General features: G+C 42.9%; 1 protein-coding gene across 1 annotated transcript in view; it reads right to left on the bottom strand.

Moving 5' to 3' along the window:
* The window catches only part of LOC119162172 (neuromedin-K receptor-like), a 412,470-nt gene that overhangs the window by 44,430 nt on the left and 350,388 nt on the right, over window positions 1-17,652 (bottom strand). The window lies entirely within an intron of this gene.

The following is a 17,652-nucleotide window of genomic DNA, read 5'->3' as shown; positions in this document are numbered from 1 at the left end:
CTTTAACTGAGCATACTCGAGCTTTAACTCGTTGCGAAATATTAGTTATCTCTTTTTCTATCCGGTAACCTCACTCGACTGTCAGAAGTCTCTCTTGGGAAACTTCAGGCCCCGAGAAACTGCTGCGGTGGTAGCTTATATACACTACACACTCCGATAACATGCGATCACAAGTTGGCACTGCACGACACGAAAGGAAGAGGAACGTTATCAAGAAACAATAGGTGTGGCGGCTCATAGAGCTACCGCTTACTCAACCCATTGCAAAAAATGAAGTTACAGTGAAACACCGAAACCACGTTGAGAGTTGCTAATGCTCAACAAGATTATAGTGGGATGTCCCCATAATCCTAATGTCCTCCTAATGGTGCATTCAGACGACGGATCGAATCCCGATGTGGCGGGACGGACGGCGCGTCACGTGACCTCACATCAGCGATTCCCCTCGTCCGCGACTCGTCCGCGCGGCTCGCGGACGGATGAACCCAACCTGTTTCTCAAATCGGGATTCTGGCGGGGGAGAGCCGGTACTTCAGCGGAATAGCTTGGGGTCGGTGGCAACCAGTACACTTTTCGTCTGCTCGCGGCATGTCCTCCGTGGCTCGCGGACAGCTGCATGACTGGTCGGCATCATCTACGCTTGAGCATTGTTTACTTAGTTTCCGGAGACTTTGTTCTCAGGTGATTAAATATGCAGAAATCACTTTTGGTGGTTCGGGAAATGTCGCCGCCGTCGCTTAACACGCGAGATTCTTAGCCGTAATGGTGGTGAAATATTCCAACTTCTGCAAACGGCGACGTACCGCTTCTAAAAAAAAAGGTGGGAGACACGTTTAGAAGTTCTACAAGAGGGGAATAATGTAGTTGAAAGATTATCCTGCGAGCAACTCCCTTTTCTCCTGAAAGAATAACACTACTCGTTCATTTGTCACAACACGACAGACATCGCAGCCAAGCTTCGCTTCTTGCGGGCATCCATGTTGAATACTCTCAAACCGGTCTGCTGCCAGCGGGCGCAGGTGAGCGCCGAATCTGCTGTCGAGGGTACAATCCGGCTGTTTTCCCCTAGGACACCGTCCGTCGTGTGGATGCGCCTGCAGGCGGACCATCCGCGGATTAGCTGTCCGCGTCCACGACAAATCCGGATTCGGTCCGTCGTCTGAATGCACCATAACCGACCACGGACGAACGACTCATATACGAGAGAGCTTACGTGCCCTAGTATATATCGCCCACGCCACCGGCAGGATTGCAGCTTACTCTACTGAGACCAACAGCCCTCGTTACGCCATGGAGTTGAAGACAATAGACTTCATATCAGTCATGTAGGAATGCAGTTCATGATCTATGATAGCAGATAGTCTGCATGGGCTAGCTGCCTCGTGGAATGCTTTGTGTGTCGTATTCTGGCCCGTATAATAAATTACGCCTTGCTACTTCAGTGTTTCTGATTTAGGTGCGAAAGCATGGGAGGTAGGAAGTGTTAGAGGCCCTTATCCCAGCATCATAAAATTTACTTTGAATAAAGAAACAAACAAGAAAACGAAAGCAAAAAAATATCACGCAGTCTCTAATGATTGGGCCTAACAGGGTTCGAAGGCAAAACCCTTCATCTTCAACTTCATTTTAGTGTCAATCAATTATATGCCCCCCCCCCCCCCCAGCCAAAGCCTTGTGCGCCTAAAGTTGTTTTGCAGTGCCACCGAGATCATCCCATCATTGATCAAGCGACGATGTCTTGTTGTGATGGTGACGTCACAACGTGATGTCACATGAAGGGGCATCATACGTCATGATGAGGTCATAAATTTTGCGTCTGGTGACGGCATCATAACTGATATCACCACGCTATTATTTTTGCATCACTCTTGTCGACACCTACGCCAACGGTCCCTTTTCGCGCTTGATGAGGCATCTAAGCTTTTCGCCTTAATAATCAAAATGACTATGTCGCTGTCAGCCTGTGTTGTTGTGGTCGTCATCCTCGTTGAAGAAGACAGCAAGCGCAGCATGATAAGCGTGACTGCAGCACGTGCATCGCGCGTCCCGTTGAAAATAAATGACAGAATGAGACAATACGGCCCACGGTGAACGAGAGGCCATGACTGGTGGACCGAGCGAGCCATTTTTCATGAGCTCTGTATACGAAAACGCTTGGCAGGCAGAAAGGCGCAATAGCGTGAGCTTCCATATTAAACAAAAGTGGGTTTGCTGGTTAGGCGAATATTTGAATGGTACCATGAAAAGCCTATATGGAGAGAAATCAGACAGACCGTATAAACGCCCACACGGCTGTAGGACGCTGTCGCGTAGGCATGGAGCGGTTAATAGGACTTGCACAATAAGTAACCTTATATGCACGAAAACAGTGCATGTAGAGTAAAAGCGGAAATATAATGAAGGGGAAGGGTATTTGTTTTTCAATACATGCTAAGGAAATTAGAAACTGCGGCACGCGTAAACGTTTCTATTCCCGACAACGACACTAGTATTGTCAGAAGTGGCGTCTCAATGTGCGGCCTGTACCGTTTTGTCACCATACAACGCTCGCTACTGCATTACAATACCTTGTTTCAAAAGAATATTTCAATGAAGTACCAAGTCAGCTGGATAACGTACGCAGCTTCAAATGGTCGTTAGGGATATTGTTTTGCATCGCTGGTTTCATTGGGTCTGAAGCGCATACGACATCATGTAAAAAGCGGTTACCGAAGTGTGTAGTGCGCGGGGTGGGCCAGTACGTGTGAAGCATTCATGCGGCGAAATGCGCCTTTTGATTTTTTTAACAGCTGCAAATGAGTTGTTAAGCAAACGCGTGTCATATATGTAATAAGTAGCCCTCTTAATGATAAGTAGGAACCTGCTCACAGAGACAACGATCTTGCTGCAACGCCGCCGCTAAGACAGCGCAGCGTGCACAAAGTAAATGCGTTCAACTTATCTATAGTTAAATTTAAAAAAAGAGAAGTGTTTGCCGAAACGCACATTCATTCACGTGTGCTCGATCACATTTACGGCAGCCCGACAATACTATACTGTTTGACCTGCCATATAGAAGCGATCGCTGTACATTAACAGGAATATGTTCTAGCGATCAGGAGTTCGTGAGCACGGGAGAATGCTTATAACATAGCACACTCACGTAGCAAATTCAGCACGCCATCCTGTGCTCAAATGATGAGAATAAATAAGGATAAAAAAGTATATACTTGGTGCACCGTGCACGCAACGTAATTGACTGCGAAGCGCAGCAACGAACCGCCGGCTTAAGATAGCCGTGTAGTGGTCGTATCAACCGAAAGAATGCATCATCAGTGTTGCTTCGCACTGCACCTTTTGTCAGAAAGTGAGCATAGGTGTCAAATACTGATGAAGCCGCATGAATTTAGTTCGATTCCTCTGTTTTATTTCTCAATTTTTAAACAGTATTTGTCATATCGTATCGGTTTTCGTCATCAAGAAAAATTACACAATTCCAGCATAACTTGCTTAGAATGCATGAACATACCGGTACCTGTCAGGCAGGCAAACAGAGTTCTCACATAAAGTTCCATGTACTTTGAAGCAGGTAAACTGAAGGCTTGGTGGTTTTGGGACGTTAAACTCCACATAACAATAAACCTAGGTGAAGGCCTAATTATTCAAATTAGCATGGCAATATCTGTGTCACACATAGCTGACAGACATACACATGCGGAGACATACCTTATCAAGGGGTTAGTTGTACAGAGCTAACTAGAAAATATTGCAATATTGCAGAAAGAACGAATACTAGTGATTACCAAGAGTTGATATTAGACACAAAGGTCAGAAGTCGAACAAGGCATTGTTGCTTGCTAACAATGGCAGAGCTTGTCTTTTTTCGGGGCGCCAACTTCAACTATTCGTAAGACTACTCTACAACCTTACGTATTCCTCAAGACAAAATTGCATTTACTTCCATCACGAGCTTTTCGCCTGACCACCGTGCAGTATAGTAACCGCGAAAGACGAACGCAGCCGCATGAAAACGTATTGTCGATCGTGGTAGGTCCATGCACCACTAAGGATTATGTTCTCGTATAATCCTTCAGAAAATTGAAGTTCATGCTCGCAAAACCGTGCATTACTCCTTCGTATAATTCCCTAAACTCACTTCAGAAGCTCCTTGTTCAGGAAGCTTTCAACGTCTTTAGTATCAGCGAGGCTATAAGCACAATACGGCCTATTTGTTTCACTTTGAAAGCATCTATGGTAATGTATGTTTGTCTCCTTAATGTTTGTTTGCCTTCGCACCAATATTATTATCGTGCAGTGTTACATGCATAATGCTCCCGCTTGTTCCTGTTTCCCTTCTTCGTGTAGGCTTATATTTGAATATGAAAAGAATGCTCGAATACCACTTGTGCTCTCCTACTGAGTGCGTATTTCCCTCGCATATGGAAAGTAAAGAGTGCAGGATCATAAGCAACGCGAGGACTTCCATTAAATTTTCAAAAAAATATTATCTATATTAATACCAAACGTACCGCTGCCAATTTGGTATAAAGAAACTAACTTCAATGTTATTAGCATGGTTCAGCGACTTTCGCACTCACTTGCTGAACACGATGCTCCAGATGTTGTACCTAGCCATGATGGCTTTATTCATTCGGCCACACTCAATGTGAAAAAAATACTTATTAGAACTTTGCATGCGCGTGCGAAAAGGTTATTTTGAAATTTTTAATATTGGCCCTATTATATGTTATGGAAAACAAGCAGCTATTTTCAGCGCTTGACGCGCTGTAACAGGTAAGACTGCTTTTCCGTAATCGCATGTATACCAGTGCATGCGATTCGAACACGAGTGTTCTGTTGCCATTCCATGATTTTTATGAGCTTGCTTCACGTAATAGCTCAATAATGTCCCAATGAAAGTGGTCAGGAAAAGACGCAGGTTAGCAGTAAAAAGTGGAGTACATATTATCCCTTTCAGTCACGGTGTCTACAAACATACACGCCAATTTCAATGGCATGTCGCGCACTGCGTGTTTTATCAAATGGTTTGAAACCTTGTGTACACATTCGTGCATGCCTCCCGAGAGAACAACGGGTGATCAGTTTCCTTCAATATGCTGCCTATTGCTGCAGAGGATCACTTTACTGGGTACACTTGCATGTGTGACAATTGTTCGACGTGACGTGTTCCAGAGCCAACGTGAGAAGTATTTTTTTGTTTGCCCGAAACGAATACAACCACAAAAAAAAAAACTGTGCACGCATTTCAGGCGTGACAGTGGATTCTTTTTATGCAAGTACTGAAGCTGACTGGTGGAAGAATTACATAATTCATTAAACACTCATAAGCTTAAACTACTAAAACTCGCCCAAAATAACACCTTCCTTCGTTTTCTAACAAGGAATGTAATACTGAACGCCTTGGAATTATGTCATGTGAATATGACACGTTTATGACAACGCATAACAATTTGTAGCTCTATTAGAGTACATAAGCACATCCTAGGACCTTCTTTGTCAAAGGGTAGAACGACAGGCATTCGTTGCATACAGTAGATAGATACGTTTAGCCTCATATTTATGGGTGTATGTAAACAAAGGTGATAGAGTGGTTCACCAATACCGAAAAGCAATTATAGTCCGTATAGTTTTTTCGCTTGAGGTTCTAAGCGTCAATATTCCACACAGAACTGTTACTTTCGTGTACCTTTGTGTTCACCACAACGTTTGAGAAATACCAATGTCTAACATACTGTTTTTACCCCTAGAAAGTGTCCGAAACAAATTGCAGAGGCGTCGCTAACTGGGCGAGTTATTATGAATACATTGATATAAAACAGCGAAAGCATTAACAAGAAAAAGCGCTGCACTGCCGGAGCAGTGCATTATCATTTCATTGCAGGTGGTACGTATGGTGGTATGACTATAACTTTTGGGCTCTATTTCTGTTTTTAGCAGACGCAGGAGTCCAAGTGAAAGTGAACTTGTGAAGGCAGCACGCATCTTCAGACCATCGCAAGCATGTGTTTTTGAAGCGTGTTCGCGCGGCTGCAATGTACCTCTGGCGCCTGTTATTACTTCATGGTGATATTGAGTCAAATCCAGGGCCTATGACTAAGCCTCAGGAAGAGAAACTTGACTTTGTCTTCGATGCAGTTAAGCGGATGGAAGCCTCAAATATTTCTCTGCTTGAATCCGTAAATAAAGTTTTGCACATTCATATTACCTTGAAAAATGATTACGAATCGCTTTCGAAACGGGTTACTGAACTTGAATCTAGGTTAGAGTCCTCTATCTCTGCACAAATCCCCGCAAAGAATGACGCGAAACTGTCTGAAATGCAAAACCAGATTGTCGCCCTGCAGTCTAAAATTCAGTCGTGTGGTTCTTCGGAGGCCACCACTAGCCGTGTCAATATTTCAATTATCCGGGACAAGATCGATGATCTTGAAAATCGGTCGCGAAGGTCAAATGTTTTATTTTATGGGATAGCGGACGGTGGCCCAACGGAATCGTGGGAGGCCGTTCAAAAAATCGTGACTGATTTTTGTCAGAATCAGCTTGGGCTCACTGTCACTTCTATCGCCCGTGCACATCGCTTGGGGCGTTTCTTACCCGATAAAACTCGGCCTATCATTGCCAAGTTCTTCAATGATAAAGAGGTGGAGGCAATAATAAGTCGTGGCAGTAAGCTGAAAAATACATTGTTCGGCCTGTCACGTGACTTTTCTAAACCAGTTCGGGAAAAGCGGCGTAACTTACTGCAGTTCTCGAAAACAATAAAAAAGGAAAGTGACCGTGTGAGGCTCGTTTTTGACAGGCTTCACATCAATAATGACGTTTATGTATGGGACCCCAATACCAATCAAGCCGCACCCATCACTAATCACGCTGCGCTATCTCAATCCTCTTCCGCTACGGTATGACTGCAGCCCAACCCTACCCCCCGTTCAACAATTAACCATTCCTTATCATCGCACCAAAGAAGTTCTGGTGGTGTTCGTTTTTTGTACACGAACATTAGAAGCGTTCAGTCCAAAAGCATTCCGTTGTCATCCCTCGTTGATTCTTGCACACCAACCATTGTCGCACTAACTGAAACGTGGCTAAACGATGACATTCCTGACAGCAGTATTTTTCTCACGTGGGCAGATTACAAATTTTTTCGTTGTGATAGGAAACATGGAAGGGGAGGTGGCGTACTTCTGGCGATAAAAAATGATGTGCTTGCAGTACCTGTTCCGGTTACCTCGTTTTTGGAATGTGTATGGGTATCCCTGAAGTGTGGCGGCCGCGTCATACTTATTGGTGTTTTTTACCGCCCCCCAGATGCAAATACTGACTTTTCTAATGAATTTACCCGTGTCTTGACGCTACTGTGTTCTCGTTTTCCTAATTCTCTCTTAATAATTTTTGGCGATTTTAATTTTCCGAGCATTTGCTGGTCAACTCTATCCGTTAGGGATGGTCAAAGTGAAGCTCATAATTTCGTCCAGTCTTCTCTCGACTTTTCCCTGGCTCAGCTAATTACTCATCCCACGCGGTGTTCCGCCACATCAGCTAATATTCTAGACCTAGTATTTACCAACAACCCTGATATTTTTTCTGAAATTACTCATCTTGACGGGCTTTCTGATCACGACGTCCTTACTGGAAGCGTCCGGATTTCCCCTAATAAGCGCAAAACTACCAATAAGCAAATAAGGTGCTATAATAGAGCTGATTACGATAGCATTAATAATGAACTCCTGTCTTTCTCAAATAACTTTTTAGGAGGGTATTTATCCCGATCCGTTGAAGATAATTGGCTCATGTTTAAAAATGCACTTACCAACTTAATCAGCGGGTTCATTCGCCTTATCACCATCAAAACTGTAAACACCGCACCATGGTATAACCAACAGCTTCGACGTCTCAATAACAAAAAGAAAAGACTTTACCGCCACGCCAATAAAATAGACCCCCTTTCTGTTTCCTGGTTACGCTACAAAACATGTGATAAGGAATATCAGTCACTGCTCACATCAACTCGACGTCATTTCTTCAAACATGACTTAACATCTATGCTATTAAATAACCCTCGGAAATTTTGGCGTGTCATCAATCCTGTTGATCATCCTGATATAGTCCTTACCACCAGTAATAACAGCATCATTCCCACGTCTCAGTGCGCACAAGTTTTAAACGACGCATTCATTTCGGTATTCACGTGTGAAGACATCCCGTCATGCCCGAAAGTTAACCTAATTCCTGATATCAGCATGCCAGAAATAATAGTCAGTGAAGCGGGTATATTCTCCTTACTAAATAAACTCAAAATTTCTACTGCTTCTGATCATGTCGGCTTTAATAATAAGATACTAAAGAATATATCAGCTAGCATTTGTCCCATACTGGCCGCCCTTTTTTCACAATCGTTATCATTAGGCTGCATCCCACATGACTGGCGAATCGCTAAAGTAATTCCCATCTTCAAGTCTGGTGAACGCTCATCGCCATTAAACTATCGTCCCATCTCATTAACCAGTACCATTTGTAAAATTCTTGAACATATAATCCACACCCAAGTGATTAACTACCTGGAAGATCATAACATTATACATAAATATCAGCATGGCTTTCGCCGAGGATACTCATGTGACACGCAGCTCGCCGGCTTCATTCATGACATTCATTCAGCTCTCGACGGTGGATCCCAGGTTGATGCTATTTTTCTCGACTTTTCTAAGGCTTTTGACCGTGTCCCTCATCACCGGCTTCTAACCAAACTGTCTAGGCTTAACATTCACCCTAACATTTTGGCATGGGTAAAAGATTTCCTTTCTTCTAGAACACAGTTCACGTCCGCTAACAATTGTAACTCTTCCTTCAGACCAGTAACTTCTGGAGTCCCACAGGGTAGCGTACTTGGTCCACTACTGTTTCTAATCTACATTAATGACTTGCCATCCTGTGTCTCATCCCGAATTAGAATTTTTGCTGACGACTGTGTGGTTTACCGAATAATTTCCTCTGACAATGACCGGAAGGCTTTGCAAACTGATCTAAATGCTATTAATGCATGGTGCTCATCTTGGCTAATGACCCTAAACTGCTCTAAAACGAAGTTTATGTCTTTCAGTAAACACGTAACCCGGATTCCTACCTCCTACATGTTGAATAATACTACTGTTGACCTCGTCTCCACTTATAAATATCTTGGAATTCATTTGCAACCTGATTTGACATGGCACTACCATATAAAACTCACCCTGGCGGCTGCTAACCGGTCTTTCGGATTTCTCAAGCGTAACCTTAAACAGGCTCCTCCTAACATACGCAAACTTGCATTTACTACACTAATACGTCCAAAATTAGAATATGCATCAGCCATTTGGGATCCCGAACATGCTTACATCATAACCGACATTGAATCACTGCAAAATCGTGCCGCTCGCTTCATATTTTCAGATTATTCACGTCATTCCAGCGTCACAGCACTAAAACGCCGAGCAGAGCTACCCGAACTATTCCATCGTCGCAAACTTGCACGCCTATCACTTTTCCATAAACTTTATCACCACGTGTCACTTCACAGCGATTTCTTCGAGCCACCTGCCGTTATTTTTCCTCGCCGCGATCACCCCTACAAAGTTAAACGCTTAAACTGTAAGTCATCTGCTTTTTCCAAGTCATTCATTCCGCGTACCATAATCGATTGGAATAAACTACCATCACACATTTCCTTAGAAAAAAACGCCACTAAATTTCAAGAACTAATTCAAAATACTGATATCATCTAACTTTTGCTTTTTTACTTGTTTTTCCCTCTTTTCTATAACGTGCAGAGCACACGTGTAGTATTCTTACCTTGTTTCAGCTTATTTGAGGTGTGATGAGTGAGTGTATATTTTTTATTCGTTTTTGAGTGTACGTTTTTTTTTTTTTCAAGTGTATTGATTATTTTTTCTTGCATTTTCATAGGTTGTTCACTAGGTACTCATATGTATTCTAATGATTTGTTGCCTATTCTTTTCTCTATTTTTTGCTGTCTTTACCAATTACTAGTTATAACATATATCTCAACCTTAGTCTGTATTTAATTTGAATTTTTTTTTACTTTTTTCTCGTTTTTGACGTTTATTGTTTATTTTGCTCATGTAACCCCCCTATGTAATACCCTCTCACGAGGGCCTTTAGGGGTATTATGAATAAATAAAATAAATAAATGTGTCTGTGTGGCATCGGTGACATTGTAAGATCATGAAATATTGTTGTTTTTTATGATATCATGAAGGACGTTGCATGAGTGAAATTAGGAAGTGGCACGAGCTAGGCTTGACCAATTTTTTTCGCACGTGCACTCTACGATTATGTGCATTATGTAGATGCATGCTTTTCTTTCTGTTTTATAATGCCAAATAGGTTAATTGTGGGGTTTTAACGTCCCAAAACAATGCTAGGATAATGAGTGACGCCGTGTCCAGTTTACCTTTGTGACCGGTACCCAGTATACTTTTGACCACTTGGGGCTGTTTAACGTGCACCCAAATCTAAACCCGTGGGCCTGAAGCATTTTCACCTCCGTTGAAAGTGTGGCCGCCATGGCCGTAATTTGACCTCGGGAAATTTAAAGAGCCTAGTTGAAACAAAACCATTGCCAGTTGGCTGATTTGGTACTGCAACAAAATCGAAAGTTGGACTAGTTGAATATGCATTGTATAACTGTCATTTAAGCGCACAAAGAAACACACACAAAAAAGAAAACAGATGACAGGTGCTCCCTAACAACCAAAATATTTATTGGAAAGAGAAGAACATATATGCAGGCAATCAATATGAACGCATGCTTGTGAACTTCTTGCCTATAGGTGTGAACTATAGGTGCAAGCACACCATTGAGCACGTTATCTGTTAATGCCCCCCCCCCCTCTGCTTTTAATCGGGCCGACTGCAAGAGAGCTTGGTTTCATCGGAGGCCTTAGAAGAATGAAATAGTTTTGGAATAGTGATTGAACTCATACGCGCTTGAAGCACAGCACGAGCAATCTACTGTTACCATATTTAATGACGATAAACTTTAAAAAACTCCTTTACCCTTACGTGGTCTTTACTGCACCAAAAATGTAATATCATACAGAAATCAGAGCAGTATACTTACACGTGAAGTAGTGTACACTCAATATACATATATATTCATCACCGTGCTTTGAAAATTTTCATGTCTACGTCTTCTGTGCAGTTTCTTGCGTTCTCTTGCGTGTGTGTGTGTGTGTGTGTGTGTGTGTGTGTGTGTGTGTGTGTGTGTGTGTGTGTGTGTGTGTGTTTCGTATTTTTATCCCACTCCTGCAATTTCGCTAAATAGAGGCGCAGAAATGGAAAATAATGATATTGTATATAGAGACTCTAGAGAATGTTCATTCCTTCCGAGAATGAAACATGTAAAAAAATATGCCTTCACCCGCACTTTTAGTAAAGCAATGTAGCTAAGCTTGAGAAGCTGTTTGGTTACGTGCTCAACAAATTAAGTCTGCAGGAAACAAGTGATTGTTGTTTTGGAGCTTGTTGGGACGCTGTAGTGCACCGTTCTGGGACATGTGATGAAGAACTGAGACGTAAGTAGCGAAATATACTTGACTTATTGTTTATCACTCACGAATTCAGGTGAACTTTCTTGCTATGTGATTTGTCTCACTTCGATAACCTCTGCTGTAGCGAGATGCGTGATGGGCCTTCTGAAGAGTATAAACACTGTGAGCAATCAGCCGCTGGTGTTCGTATAAGAGGCCTTCCCAAACTATGAATTTAAGAGCACGACTTAAGAACTATGCTAATTTATATCTTTACAAATAGTGCCATGATAGTCTAACTTGTGTTGTATTCAAACTAACCGGATGCCGAAGAAAAAAAGATGACCTAATTTCGTGGGAGTAGTTTGCCATGTCTGAGCAGATTATTGGCTTCAGATGCCACCTATCCCCAAACTAAAGCCATAAGTGAAAGCCCAGCTCCTGCCCGAAAAATAGTGCAGTCGTCAAGCATTCAAATAGGCTGTTCCGTTCCGTTCGTCTTAAGTTAATCGCAGTTAACGAAGCGCCGCGAAGTTTTTTCCTGAAAGTTTCGCGTTCCATATGCGCGAGGTCTCCTTGAGACTATTAAGAAGTGCCCCGACGCGTTCTCTACATCGTGAAATTCATTCGCTCTGCGGGAGCGACTAGCGCCGCCTTCAGACATTGTGTCGAGGACGTCCATTACACACCGAGTCAGCGTTGCGTGAGCGAGGAGAGAGGCGTGCCGACGAGGTGCCCCATTTCTCGGCGCTCTAGTGTGTGCCGGACGCAGTGGACGATGTTCGTTTTACCGAGCGTGATCCGCGTCTCCGGTTCACGATCAAACATCTCCTCCGGAGCTTTTCCCCTAGCCGTTAATTAGCCCCGATGCACGGGGAAAGTGCCTGAGATTAGGAACGCGTAGCGGGAACCACGGGCCCTGTCAGTGCCAGCGGCTGCTGAAGGCTCTCGCGTGAAGGTCCAAGGCACCGGACGGCCGAGGTCACTGGCACTGCGGGAAGTGTAGGCGCAACGGATAGACAAAGTGTCAGATTGATACCAGCAGCTTCCCACGGTGCCATAGCACTGCAGTCTATACGGAAGAGCAATCATACGCTGTCATAACATGACTTATTGCTATTGTTCTCCAGGTTCATGCTGAGGCCAAAATACGCTGTGAGCTGGTGCTCTCGAGACATAATATGGGCTTTCAGTAATGTTATTTAAGCTGGCAGATAATGCAAGTGATTGAGGAATTTTACAGTGTATATTTTTCTTTTTTTCTTCATAGAGAGCAAGCCGCCCACGGTGCCCGGCATATATATCATAAGACGCGCTTTTGATATTGAGGTAATTGGAGATATTGAGGTCATATTGAGGCTGTTGATATTGAGGTCATTAGAGAAGTGCCAGACACACGGACCATAGCCTATGAAATGAGCCTGCATTAAACATGACAGAAAGTGAAAAAGATAGCGTGGATCATTCCCATTGTCAGCGGGTACATCTCACAGTGTCCAAACAGTTTCATTTGCCTGATTAAAACCAGAAACGAACTGTTGACGCTGAGCAATATAGCAAATTTTTAGTCTGTCGCTTTTATTTCTTGCTTAAGAATATGTGAAAGCTTTAGACCATTTTATTTTTCTTCTCGCTACTCTGTAGTCTTGCTCAGTGTTTCTTTTTTAGCTACGATTTCACATTAGAGGTAACTGTTCAATGGCCAGATTTCTCGCCCAGCCACAATGTGTAGACAAACAACAAGACGAATGGGAATTCTCAAAGTAGTTTCTCTCGCCACATTTGCTTCCGACGTCGGCACGCAGAAGTCTATTTGTGCCATTCATACACACGTATAGTAAAAAGCGCTGATATGAAGTTTGAACGGACGCACCAAAATAGTTTCGCTTTTTCCCTGTCATGTCGAGATCGCGATAATTTTTTTAAGATCGCATACTCAAGCATCGACACTTATGTGCAAAGATTTCTTGGGCGAACTTGTTTATGTAGAGGTTTCCGATGAACCACTCATTCTCTTTCGTAAGCGTTCACAGGTTACAGTACAGTCCTTTTGGTCTTCAGTGACTGTGCATAAGTGATGGCCAGGTTAGAGATGGCGACCAAGTAGAACTAAACCATTAAACACAATTTGCATTATTTAAAAAAAGAGTAGTAATTATCGCTGTGCTGTCATGCAGCTTGAACATGTGTACTTTGACGCAGGTTGAATATATCAGCTCTGCTTTGTTGCGTTTCCTACGTTAGATACACAGGACTGCCTTGACATAGAAGAAAGTATATGACGTGGATACAAGCTAGGTACAGAGTCCCAATTCCCGCATAAGTCTCTTTCTGGCATTTCGGGCACACGTAATTTTATTACCACCAGGAGAACAGCAGAGGTATAGCTAGGTTGTGCATCTTTATTGTGCGAAATGTCTATGGTGCCCACACGTTGCACATTCAATCGCCCTCGAGCCACACAAGGATGCAAATTATGAAAGATTGGCTCAGTTGCAGAGTTTCTATGAAAAGGTAAATTTTGTTTAAAAATATGATCAGCCAGTCGTATCATTTTGCCTCCTTAAATGTGCATGCTGCGAGGTCTTGCGCACCGTGACCTAAACGGCAATTTCATGTTTCAATAAAATTACCAATGTCCAGTTTTTTTCCTTTTTACATATTCATTCATAAGCTGTGTAATATTTCACGGCAGCTCTTAGAAGATGAACCAGCTTTCAAATCTAAGAACATTTTCGCCTGTAGATCAAAACAACATTGAGAGGAATTGACAGTGGCTATGGCCCATTCTGCAGACGTAATCTATAAGCAAGGAATTAAATCTGTGAGCTGAAGTCGCGGATGGCAGGGGTATTAGGAAAAATTTTTTAGAATGGGGCACCACTTTGATTAGAGCTCGGCCCGGGCAGGCAGCGGTGGTACACCATTACTTTGTGCGCATGTACTACAGAAATATTTTGGGGAGGCGGGGGGGGGGGGGGGCACAGGCTTGGTGTGCCAGCTCCAGGCTACGCCACCACTGGCGGATGGAAGCCCGTGTGGTGGGGTACACATACGGGGACGGACGACCGAGGAGGAGGATGGTGGCGAGACAAGAAAGCTTTAGTAAAGACTGGAGCGGCACATGTATGATGTAAGAAAGAAGGTTTCGTCGAACACGCTGCTCGAACACGCAGAAGCAACTGGCCACGAAAGAGACCGAAATAAGGTGAAAATCGCGAAAATAAAGGAAAAAGAATTACATTTGCGGGCTATCTTGACTCTGACAATTCATACAACGGTGCAATTTTTTTCAATGTAAGAACGGCAACTTCCCGCAAATGTATACGCTTCTACGTGCTATTTTAAAATATACATAATAAAACTGTTTGCACATTCATTTTTCGTTTTCAATGAGGCTTCCAAGCGGAAACTGAAACGATGTGCTTTTATATGAACATTTATGGTCTGTGCTCTTATGAACTCTATGGGCTTGAAATAACAACCACAATGAAAAACGAGACAGGTAACAGTGGCACTGCTAGCGGCTGTGACAGTGGCATCGCATACGCAGCGAACTGTGGCACGCCAGCGGATACATTTACTGCGACTTTGCGCATTGTGTAGTCTGCAGAAGTGCGCGTACCTAAGTCAGAGCAATAAAACGCTGTTCGAAAATCACAACATCACGACGTTGGGGCTAAAAACAACGCGTCCTAGCGCCAGCTTTCCTTCGCCAAGGCGAGGCGACATCACGTGATCCAACCCAGCACGGCACAGCGATTGCAGTGCTTGCGCCTCCAGTGGTGGGCCTCGCCCCCAATAAGCGCAGAGAAGGACCATGTCTGCATCTTCCAAGGAACGGCTGCCTTGAGAACATTATTGAAGGTTTCTTCAAAGTGACGTAATATTCGAGTACAGATTTGTTGACTATTTCAGCAGTAGCTGAAAAAAAAATTAGGCAGATCTCACGTACCTGGGAATCAACTTTATGCGAAGCACAAGGAGAGGAGGTGACTATGTTGCAATTTTTTATTGAGCAACACGTCATGAAATGACGCTGAATATATGTACAAGTCTTGCACGCAGAGACATATGTTGAAGAGTTGCAGATGTTTATATAACCACTTTTCCACTTGCACAACGATGTCAGCTGGAAATGTGTTTTAGGAAGACCAGAAGAAGTTGATATGAAGCGTTGATGCTCGCGAAGATGCTGGCCCTTGACATTGCTACTTAAATCAATTTTAGCGCATGGCACCTTACCACAATTGACGTTAACCCGACGTGACGGCAGCATGAAAGGAGTAAATATGTAATGTTTATAAAATTGGGCATGCAGCACTGCAACCACTGTTGACCTTTCACGAAGGTTAGCGTCTATTTGAAAAGTAGTTCGGAGACCTGGCATAGCTCTATGGTAGAATGCTTGACGGCCACGCAGAATACTTGGGTTCGATTCCTGGTGGGACCCTGAAATTTATTATTTACATTCGTTGAGTGGCCAACGCTGCCTATATTAGGTATTTCTTAACACTGCCATTTATTCTATGCCTTCGTTGGGTTGACGCTACCGATGTCGGGTATTGACGCTACAGATGTCGGGTTGTCACTACCGATGTCGGGCTACCGATGTCGGGTATGCGTTAACATTGCACATGTGTGCTCTCGTCGTTCCTCGGTAGATACTGAGCGTCAATCACCTGTGGCACATACCCGCTTACCAGCGGCACATACCCACCCGTGAGTATGTGCCACTCTCTTGCGAGAAGTGTTGGACGACGCACGCCACGGGATTGGGACATTATTCATGTCTTGACCAGCGCGTCATATTCGTCAAATTATCTTACCCTCCTATGCTAATTTTGGTTCACGACAAGTTAAGAAGGTGACCACAAGAGCACCCGAGCGTAAGCGGCTAGATAGATAGATAGATAGATAGATAGATAGATAGATAGATAGATAGATAGATAGATAGATAGATACGCTCAAGGTCGCCGAAGTTCGCTAAGAAATGCTTCGCATTAAAAAAAAATGCCAAGCAGCTTCGCACTAGGAAGTGCGCCAAGCCTGAAGGGAGTGCGGAGCTGGTCAGCCTTCTTAGTGTATTTATTTATTTATTTATTTATTCAGAATTAAAATACAAGTGATACAAGTGCATGTGTTATGTACAACACATGCACTTGTATCACGTGATACAAGTGCATGTGTTGCTCCCTCTCTTTCTTTGCTCGCTCTCGTTTATTTTTTATATTTTCCAGTCTTTTCTGTCTGCTTTTTATTTATTGCAATTTATTGTCAACAAATTTCCATTTCTTCCCTTTCTTTCTTCTTTTTCCATTTCTCACTTGCTACGTCTTTCTTTTTTATACATTGTTTTGTCTGCGTTACATCAAGCGACCAAAGCATACGACAGCATTTGGCAACCAGGGTCCTTAAAGTTTACACTTATCATCATTAAGGCGTGCTGCAGGTAAAGAAAAATCATACAGTAAGGCATAAAGTAAAGAAAAACGTGTTAGCAACATCTGTATTTTCAGCAGAATGCTAGATGGATCCATGCAATCATAACACACATAAATTACAGGCAAGAGATAGAGTTGTACAATGAACGACATTATAGCTTGAGATGCGGATTGTTTTGGTAAACATATCACTTATACATGGATACAGAACACATTGAAGAAGAAAAAATCCAACTTTTCACTATAGTTTAAACACGTTTTTGGTTTGCATAATTAACATAACTATACATCTAAGATTTCTGTATATTTGATAACAGCATTCCTCGTCAGCATACAAACATTATTTTAACATTATGTCACTTTGCATCATTTCACGAAACATATCAGTAGTCAAATAGAGCTCTTTGTAAAGCTCAAACGTCGTTAAGTTCATCACTCTTAATAAAGAAAGAAAATTCACACTCGTAAAAACCCAATAAATTCACGCAAAATTGAGAGACGCTGCAGTAAAAGTGGTTTCGTAGGCATGTGTTTACAAAGTGCAAGTCATTTTAGATACGTACGAAGCATATAAACAAGGCAAGTTTACTACTACGTCTACTCCCTACGATTCCGCTCCGAATTCGTTTTCTTCTTGTTCGTTTTTTTTTTGCTTGACAATACGAAAGAAAAAATGAACT

The sequence above is a fragment of the Rhipicephalus microplus genome, chromosome X (assembly GCF_043290135.1).
Source record: "Rhipicephalus microplus isolate Deutch F79 chromosome X, USDA_Rmic, whole genome shotgun sequence".
NCBI lineage: Eukaryota > Metazoa > Arthropoda > Arachnida > Ixodida > Ixodidae > Rhipicephalus > Rhipicephalus microplus.
The sequence above is the reverse complement of the archived record's forward strand: the minus strand, read 5'-3'. Positions and strand labels throughout refer to the sequence as shown.